Source organism: Salvelinus sp. IW2-2015, linkage group LG28 (genome assembly GCF_002910315.2).
Source record: "Salvelinus sp. IW2-2015 linkage group LG28, ASM291031v2, whole genome shotgun sequence".
Classification (NCBI taxonomy): Eukaryota; Metazoa; Chordata; class Actinopteri; order Salmoniformes; family Salmonidae; genus Salvelinus; species Salvelinus sp. IW2-2015.
In genome coordinates this window covers 10,021,565-10,032,215 of record NC_036868.1, presented here as the reverse complement: position 1 = coordinate 10,032,215, position 10,651 = coordinate 10,021,565, and the positions used below count along the sequence as shown (strand labels likewise).

Sequence of the window (10,651 nt, the reverse complement as noted above, 5' to 3'; positions counted from 1 at the left end):
GGTTGGTTTTGTGATAGCTACCTATGCGGTAGAAATATGGTGAAAATATGCGGTTGAGTCTTTGGCTATTGTGGTTAGCTAATAGAAATACATATTGTGTTTTCGCTGTAAAACATTTTAAAAATCGGAAATGATGGCTGGATTCACAAGATGTTTATCTTTCATTTGCTGTATTGGACTTGTGATTTCATGAAAATTATATTATATGATATCCCAGTCCCGTTAGGCTAGGCTAGGCTATGCTAGTCAGCTTTTTTGATGAGGATGCTCCGGGATCCGGGATGGGTATTAAGTAAATACCTTTCACACCCTACAGTAACCTGTGTATGATAAGAGAACCTTCATAAATCAGTAGAACGTTAATAACCTATTCATTGAGACTTTATGTAGTGTCCTGTAACACTTCATTTGAAGTGAGACACCTTTGATAATTCATAACACATCCATAAAGAGTCTACATCATATGACGCTGTACTTACTTTAAGTCAGACCCCTTTGGTATTTTATAACACATACATAAATGCCTTATATCATATGACGCTGTACTTACTATAAATTCAGACACATTTGGTCATTCATTACACATAAAGGCTTAATGATCTAAACACAAATGTATTAACACTTAGGGAATTATAACTAATAACWAACATACGTCCTTTTATTTGTACATTTTTAAAACAATACAAATACATTCAGTTTWAAAAAAGTTCAGCAATGCAATTACATTGAACATTACACATGGATGTGAAGAGTGTAGCTTGTTTCTGAGCTGGCGGATGAATGGTTCTTGCCTCTCTGCCTGCTGGAGGTACTACATGTTGGTTCCAACCTTAAAGCAACAACAAAGAGAGTTAGCAGGTCTGTTAGGAAATGCCTTTGTCACACCATCTGGATAAGGGCATTTCTGTAAAGGGGAGATTGGAAACTCTGTTTGAATCGTACTATTGTATTCCTCTGTCGGTGTATCTTGGGGGATTATTATTTAGCTGAGCCTARTAACTACATACATTTTGTTAGCTAGCTAACGTAGCAAGCAACTGCTGTCAAGTCACTGAAATTATTTGAAATAACGATTGAGGTACAGCAGCTATGTAATTTAACTCAACACTTAACTGCGACAAACTCATTTAAATTACAATAAATACATTTTAACTTACTCGTTCGTTTTATGCTGTCCAGTGGCACCACAGCTGGGCATTTGATTTGCGAACTCATCCCGTGCGCTTATTGTGCTACAGAAACACTGGTAACCCAAAAAACTGTGCAGGGCATGCCCTATGAAATAACGGACACCTACACTCAAAAATCGAAGTTTCTTAGATTTTTTACAGATCTCAAAAGTCATCCCTGATGTGGTTTAAGCATTGTTGTGAACACAATTTAATATGATTTATAAAGCCTTTATTAAACGGTGCTTATGCCACTCTTTATAAAAACACGTTTGTCATATTTGTCATAGTGGGTTGTATCACATTTGACATTGGTGGTTATGTCACACAGTTATGCCACATTTATGAACCCTTTATAGAGCATGACATACGGTTATAGCTGAAAGAGAGAGAGACACACACAGAGAGCATGGGCTCCTGAGTTCTCCTGAGAAAACATAGAATAGGAGTTGGATAAATGGAGATAAACTTGAATTTTTTCCGCCAGGATACTAACCTCAACATCAAAATCTTCAATCCAAATCACAATTTCATACATAACACCTTGATTTTGGACATAATTGCCTGAATGGACTATTTCTACCAAGGAGTAAAAAGAAAAAAACTTCTAACAAACCAAAACCTGCAGAAGAAACACAGCGGAACCTGGAAATACCYTCCGCAACAACACTGAGTGAGTAAAGTTCAGTCTGAACCTACTTCTGAACGCTAAAAGTAAAAGACAATAATCTCTAGAGAAATGTGTTATATAAAYCMTAATAAATAAGGCTACAAAGTACCAAGCTGCTAGGAAAGAAACTGACCAACAACCTCAATTAGCACTGAGGTGTGAAGTGAAAGGTGTCAAAGCCTTTGAGTCAAACAAATGGCAGGAGTCTCACAAGCCCTCTACCMTCGTTCACAGACATGTCATTTTCTACAAGAAATCTGCCTCCAGAAATAAAAGCTTCTCCCAYGTGGGTGTGACACCTACTCCCGTTGCCTGCTGCACTGGTGRTTGGATTCCACCTGGCGATCTGTTCATGGTCTTCCCTGGCCTGTCTCCCCCTGTCTGGTACAGGTACCCCCACCACACTCCCCCCTCTCTTCCCAACTTTCCCTCGACTCCAGCACACAGGCAATGTTGGGGCGAATGACATTGAGCCACAAGTCATTATATTTTTTATTGTGTATTTTGCTATTTGCCTCATGATTCCTGCATGCTTTGTTGACTATGAACCTTCTTGTTACCCAACTGTGGGACAGACTATGTTTGTTCCCACACTCGGGACTCTGACTCTCTATTGGTTACACGGACTCTTGGCCKCCCATTCWATTCMAACCACCTCTCACCGGCTTTGTATTCATGTTACCTGATGAAATTGCTGTACAATATGATCTTGTTGCCATCTAATCCACATTCAAATGTCATAAATCAACACTGCAGAGCTCTKRCTTTCCTCTGCCGTGCCTTGATTGTATTACTGTTGATGATATCTGGAAATGTGCATGTACATCGTGGCCCATCTACTGTTGCTAGACCCAATTCTAACTTGTRCTCTGATATCTGCTTCACTGATTTCTACTCTCGTAAAATGGCTTGTGGTTAATGGTGCCGAAGGAGATGGCTGTCGTTTTTTACGATCCCGTAACCAATTGTGCTCTTGTGTATGTTTTTTCCTGTTATTTGTAACTTATTTTGTACATAATATTACTGCCACCGTGTCTTGTGACCGAAAAAGAGCTTCTAGATATCAGGACAGCGATTACTCACCCCGTACTGGAGGAATACTTTTTCTTCATTGAGTCGGACGGGAAGGATTTACTTCAGACGCCCGACAAGGCCCTCCTCTCCGTCATRCACAGGAGTAAGAGATGGAGATATCGGGGACGAAGGTCCGGGTGCCTTGTAAGGATCCGATGCCGAGAGGGTAATKTACCTTTACCATTGGTCCTATTAGTCKATGTACAATCAATCTATAATAAAATAGATGAACTACGATKACGTATATCCTACCAACGGAAATTAATATCTGTAATATCTTATGTTTCACAGAGTCGTGGCTGAATGACGACATGAATAACATACAGCTGGCGGGATTTAAGCTTTTCAGCAGGATAGAACAGCGGCTTCTGGTAAGACGGGCTGGCAGTCTATGAATATTTGTAAACAACAGCTGGTGCACGAAATCTAAGGAAGTCTTGAGGTTTTGCTCGCCTGAGGTAGAGTATCTCATGATAAGCTGCACACCACGCTATTTACCAAGAGAGTTTTCACCTGTATTCTTCGTAGCTGTCTATATACCACCACAAACCGATGCTGGRACTAAGACCGCACACAATGAGCTGCATAGGGGCATAAGSAAAGAGGAAAACYCTCATCCAGAGGCGGCACTCCTAGTGGCCGGGGACTTTAATGCAGGGAAACTCTAATCCATTTGACCTAATTTCTACCAGCATGTTAAATGTGCAACCAGAGGGGAAAAAAACTCTAGACCACCTTTACTCCACACACGCTTTGAGGCAAGTAACACTGAAGCATGCGGAAGAGACTGTGTGATCACACTCTCCGTAGCCGATATGAGTAAGACCTTTAAACAYGTTAATATTCAGACTGATTACCAGGACGTGTACTCCGAGCATGTGCTGATCCACTGGCAAGTATCTTCACTGACATTTTCAARCTGTACCTGACTGAGTCTGTAATACCAACATATTTCAAGCAGACCACCATAGTCCCTGTGCCAAAGAACATTAAGGTAACCTGTTTAAATGACAACKGACCCAAAGCGCTCATTGCTGTAGCCATGWAGTGCTTTGAAAGTCTGGTCATGGCTCARATCAACACCATTATCCCAGAAACCCTAGACCCACTCCAATTTGCATACCGCCCCAACAGATCCACAGATGATGCAATCTCTACTGCACTCCACACTACCCTTTCCCACCTGGACAAAAGGAACACCTATGTGAGAATACTATTCATTGAGTATAGCTCAGTGTTCAACACCATAGTGCCCTCAAAGCTCATCACTAAGCTAAGCACCCTAGGACTAAACACCTCCCTCTGCAACTGGATCCTGGACTTCCTGACGGGCCGCCCCCAGGTGGGAAYGGTAGGCAACAACACATCCGCCACGCTGATCCTCAACAWGGAGGCCCCTCAGGGGTGTGTGCTCAGTCCCCTCCTGTACTCCCTGTACAAGACCCTGGTGAAGAGCACGAAGATAAGCTTCCATGAGACGGTTTTCTGCAGAAATTCTTTGCTTGTGCAAARCCACAGTTTTATCAGCTGTCTGGGTGGCTGGTCTCAGACAATCCTGCAGGTGAAGAAGCCAGATGTGGAGGTCTTGGGCTGGCAAGGTTGCATGTGGTCTGAAGTTGGACGTACTGCCAAATTCTTTCAAACGACYTCGGAGGTGTCTTATGGTAGAGTAATGAACATTACATTCTCTGGCAACAGCTCTGGTGTACATTCATGCAGTCAGAATTCCAATTGCACACTCCCTCAAAACTTGAAACATCTGTGGCATTGTGTTGTGTGACATAAATTAACATTTTAGAGTGGCCTTTTATTGTCCCCAGCACAAGGTGCACCTGTGAAAAGATTATGCTGTTTAGTCTAGTCAGCTTCTTGATATGCCACACCTGTCAGGTGGATGGATAATCTTGGAAATGGAGAAATGCTCACTAACAGGATGTTAACAAACAAATCTGTGCACAACATTTGAGAGAAATAAGCTTTTTGTAAGTGTGGAACATTTCTGGGATGTTTTATTTCAGCTCATGAAACATGAGACCAACACTTTACATGTTGCGTTTATATTTTTGTTCAGTATAGTTACTTTACACTTCTGTTAGCTATGCTGTTGAAATAAACTATTTTTACATGATTTGAGTTTGTTCTGCTTCTGACATCTGCCTCTTACTAACAAGTAGTAGACTTAGCCCATTTGTTGTCCCTAACGGTGAGAGACACATATGACAGATTCAACTCAATAATAGCCTCCTACCAGCATTCAAGTCTCCCCACCCGGCGTCGCCAGCCAGTGGCCACTACATGCAAGTCAGATGAGCGCACTCTTAGGGCAGGTGAAGGGGACATTTTCTGAGATTCGGGAGCTCATGAAATTAGCTAGTTTGATGTGCAATTCGTTACATTAAAAATTAAAAGAGACAATTTATTACATTTGTATTATTCATACKATTTTTWWWAATCCASCAAGCTGCAAGGACACTTTTTCATAAGRGGGCAAAAGAGCAGCTGCTCGGGKGCTGYTTGAGCCCTATCTGTGCACTTGCCTGAACATGACGAGWACCTAGTAACCCGAAAGAGCTGAGCAATGATCTCACATTAAAATGGCTCTGTGTTCTGTGTAMTCTGTGTYACCTWCTACCATATCAGCAYACAAATCATTCAGGATCAAGGTGCARTTGGATCACCAATATTTGGAATGAGGAGGGGGTTACTGTAGGTATTATAACCCTATCAGTCATTTCTCTTACGTGTAACCACAAGTCTGGTCTTGTGGGGTAGTGCTGGATTRAAGCCTTATCTCTGAAATTCTGAGCTGTAGTGCMCTTAAAATGTAAAGGTAATTCCTGATAATGCTGTGAATAGAACATTGCTTTTAAATGTCAATTGGGCTACAATGCGGAACTTCMGCAATACGGATTGAAWCCAGCACCTTAAATCAAWTTATTGTAGCGAATTTGGCAAAAACAGTCAAATGTGTAATGAACTAACTGATTGGATGGCCTTGTGGCTGATGAAAGATACTATCATATCCTCTTGAAGGGAGTGGTTACAAGTATGACATCATTAACTTTAGTMCTCTGCTACAGATTTTTTATGTAGAGTTGAATGTAGCAAWSTCTGATTGGTCAACGTTATATTGTGATCATCATTATGGTAATAGACTACAGGTACAAAAGCASAAGYGRCAAGTTCACATTTGCATCACATTGCGACCAGAGAAAAAGGGTTTACATGTGATACATCACCATCTGCATGGCTGAGAGGTAAGGTATGCTGAATTGAACAGAAAAAATGTATTAACTATCTTTTGAAATGGKAAAACACTTCCCTTTCGGTGTTTGTGGTAATATTTCCAACGAATAAGCAAAAGTAATGTACATTTTAATACATTTTATCAAGTGACAAAAATACAGCATTTGAATTTGTTTAATTAAATCATCCATCATAATGTAATAATTTCCAACAAATATTCTATAATTGATGTTAACATACAATAATGTATCTTTCATATTTCAGATAAGATTCTTTCAACCACGACCATGGAACCAGGAATCAGTCTCAGCAAGGCTGATATTGTTGAGAATATACTTCTATGTTTTGAATCAGTGAATGGGTCTTGCAAAAGATCAATCTTTCCTCCAAAATACGAGTATTACTTTATCTCTTACTTGGCTCAATGTCTGTTCTCACAGTGTGTGGCAACCTTCTTGTAATCATTCCCATCATCCACTTCAAACAGCTCCACACCCCACCAACTACCTCATCCTCTCTCTGGCTGTGTCAGACCTCTCTCTGGGGTTTTAGTGATGCCTCCCAGAATGGTATATTCAGGGAAAGCTGCTGGTATTTTGGGGATTTATTCTGTAAAATCACACAGCACTGATACATGTTGTGCAATACATCCATTCTTAACTTGTGTTTCATTTCTATTGACGGTATTATGCAGTGTGTCGCCCTCTCCTTTATAGAATAAAATAACTGTTTACGTTGTTCTGATTATGATTCTGGTCACCTGGACTGTTCTGCCAGTAGGGTTTTGTATGATATTTCTGGAGTCAATATTTGGGGCATGGTCATATGTTGCCTGTGAGGGAGGATGTATTTTGTTTCAAAACAAAAAGTGTCAGTATTGTGGCTTCGGTGCTCTCATTCTACATCCCAGGAGTGGCATGCTTAGCATCTACCTAAAGATTTTCCTATAGCACAGAGACAGGCACGCTCAATTCAGGGTACAACCAATCAGAACCTGTAGGCAAATCACAGAGGAAGGCCACCAAACACTTGCTATCATTATGGGGGTATTTCTATCATTCTGGACACCCTTTTTTGTCATCAACTGTATTGATCCTTTTATTAGTTACTCTACCCCACCCGTTTTGTTTGAAACACTTATATGGCTTGGCTATTTGAATTCAACTATTAATCCTATGGTGTATGCATTCTTTACAAGTTGGTTCAGGAGGGCGTTTAGAATAATATTTTCTGGTCAAATATTTCAAGCTGACTCTTCAGAAATACAATTGTTTTCAGAATAAATACAGTGAGCTCCAAAAGAATTGAGACAGAGACACGTTTTGTTGCTTTCCTTGGCTATCGAGCTCTAGCGACTACTTGAGCTCTAGCGACTGACTCTGGTCGTCAGTTGAAAGGTGTTTTCTCCAACACATTGTTGCAGCTGGCTTCTAGGTTAAGCGGACGGGTGTTAAGAAGCACGTTTGCGGGTCATGTTTCGGAGGACGCATGACTCGACCTTCGCCTCCGAGCACATTGGGGAGTTGCAGCGATGAGACAAGATCGGAGAAAACAAGTAGAAAAGCATATAAAAACATAAAAAATGTTTTAGAAACTATTCTATTATTATTATCAATAAAACGTGACTCCAAATGACACAATACATTATGTACCATTCATATATTTTGGGCACAAAATAATCTGAAACACAACGAGAAAAAAACTGCAAATGCATCCAACAAATTTGTAGAGTCACAAGCTGGATGTAGTCATTGCGTGCCATGAATATGAGACCAAAAACATAACTTTTTATTACTTTAATACACATAAGTGAATTTGTTCCAATACTTTTGGAGCTCACTGTATGTCTAAAATCTAGTACTGACAAAGAAGTGTGACATGTGCCTTTGTTCTCAGTCCTTTATTAAACCATATCAGACACAGGTGTGTAGGTTTAAAAAACAAGTATAATCCAGTTGGCCCTAAAATATGAAAACAATCCATGTCATCTAGTAGGAGTTAGCCTCTCCTCTCCCATATCTTATACATACACACACACACACACACAAACAGTACACACACACACACACACAGTACATTTTTATAGGATCTCTGTGGATGTAGTATCCTTTCAGTTTTGTGTTAATTGTTTTGTAACTCCAGCTGAATAAATMATGTCTAAATGACATGGTGAAAAKATGTTTGCACTTAGGTGATATTWTTGAAATGCGAGWATTTTWGTTGATAATGTGTAATGTTTTCTTTGATACTATTTTTTGAAGATTGTAATTTATACTTCACATGATACTGTATATCCCTTGATTTTCCTCCATCTCATAACTGACCAACAGTATGCACACAATATACAGTACCAGTCAAAAGTTTGGGCACACCTATTCATTCAATGGTTTTTCTTTATTTTTACTATTTTCTACATTGTAGAATAGGGAAGACATCAAAACTATGAAATAACACATATGGAATCATATAATAATCATATAAAATATATTTCATATTTGAGATTCTTCAAAGTAGCCACCCTTTGCCTGATGTGCCTATATTTTGATTTGGAACACTTTTTTGGTTACTAAATTATTCCTCATGTGTTATTTCATATCTTTACTATTATTCTACAATGTAGAAAATAGTAAAAAAATAAAGAAAAACCCTGGAATGTGTAGGTGAGTCCAAACTTTTGACAGGTACTATACATATTAATCTTGAACTGTGAATCTGGCACATAATGTGGATTGTAATGTGATAACAAATAAGTCGTAGTCATATGCTATATGCATTGATTCTTTCAAAAAAAACTGTGCAAGGGCATGCCCTATGAAATAAAGAGGCAATAAAGGGCAACTACACTCAGTTTCTTAGATTTTTCCCAGACCTCAAAAGTCGTCCCCTGATGTAGTTTAAGCATAGTTGTGAACACAATTTAAAATGACTTATAAAGCGGTGCTTATGCCACACTTTATAAAACACATGTTTGTCATATTTGACATAGTGGGTTATATCACATTTGACATTGGTGGTTATGTCACACAGTTACGCCACATTGATGAACCCTTTATAGACATTACATACGGTTATAGATGATTTGTGAAACATTTATGTAGTGTTTATGAAGGCTTTATGAAGCCTTTATACACTGCAAGTCGTTTTTTATTTTGATATATTTTACCCTTATTTTACCATGTAAGTTGACTGAAAACACATTCTCATTTACAGCAATGACCTGGGGAATAGTTACAGGGTCGTGAGGGGATGAATGAGCCAATTGGAAGCTGGGGATGATTAGGTGGCCATGATGGTATGAGGGCCAGATTGGGAATTTAGCCAGGGCACTGGGGTACTTTTACGATACGTGCCACGGGATCTTTAGTGACCACAGAGAGTCAGGACACCTATTTAACGTCCCCCTACACAGTGCAAAGTCCCCCAATCACTGCCCCGGGACATTGGGATATTTTTTTTAGACCAGAGGAAAGACTACCTCCTACTGGCCCTCCAACTCATTTCCAGCAGTATCTGGTTTCCCATCCAGAGACCAACCCTGCTTAGCTTCAGACTCAAGCCAGCAGTGGGATGTTTAAATGTGATCTTATTTAATGTGATAACATGTGACAACATGTAAAACTACAATTGTGATCACATGTGAAGATTTAAAAAAAACAAATTTTCACATGATTTCGCATGTGAAATGTCATGTGAAATCATGTGATTTTCCACGTGAAATCATGTGTTTTTCTGTAAGGGACAGTCCCACCCAGATACTGTATACCACCAAAAACAATCTGTGAGTAATACAAGATCCTTTCAGAATTGTTTTTTTAGTTAAGGTGTCCTCAGTGGTGCTGTAAGGAGACATGTGTATCCTGCTCTGCCCACCTGCTGAATCCCACTATGCGCTGTGGATCTAGGATTTCTACACCTGGAATCTTTCACCAATACAGACTTTGATGACAGTTCTATTTTCACCTCAGTTACCTCTGTACATGTTTGTTAACTCTGTGTTATGGATATTAGTCATACTGTTTTCTGACAAAGAGCAGTTGATATTTGTCTCAAAGCCCAACAGGCTGTGTAAGGCCATTGAAGTTGTGATTAATTATGATTAATTATTCCTGAACTGTGATTAATAGTCTTCATCTAAAAATGTAATCACAGACCATAATTGTGTAATCCAAGGTTAAAGGGGAAATCTGGAATTTTGCATGTTCACGATATCCCATTTTTAGTTCTTGTTTTATAAACCAGAACTATATCTACTCCTGGATATATTTCATCTGGGTCTGTGAAACTGTCCGTAATGTAGGCTATAATGTGATGACTATGCTTTCTGTTTTACAAATGAGGCATATTATTTTTATCTATTATTCATCTATTTATTTATGGTCAGTCCTTGCATTTAAAGCTTGTCTATGAATTGAAGAATGGTTACATTTCTCTAGCCACATCCCTCAGCTGTTAACCAAAACAAATGGCGAGGTCACCTCTGTTGTTTTTCGAA

At 39.4% G+C, this 10,651-nt stretch overlaps 1 long non-coding RNA gene and 1 pseudogene across 1 annotated transcript; both read left to right on the top strand.

The window, feature by feature from the left end:
- The first annotated feature begins 1,758 nt into the window (after positions 1-1,758).
- Positions 1,759-5,318, top strand: LOC139023224 (uncharacterized). The gene is made up of 3 exons (XR_011474363.1): positions 1,759-1,842; positions 2,074-3,079; positions 3,205-5,318. It is a non-coding gene; the product is annotated as an uncharacterized lncRNA (long non-coding RNA).
- A 455-nt stretch (positions 5,319-5,773) lies between these two features.
- LOC111954394 (trace amine-associated receptor 1-like) lies at positions 5,774-7,604 on the top strand (annotated as a pseudogene).
- The last annotated feature ends 3,047 nt before the right edge of the window (positions 7,605-10,651 follow it).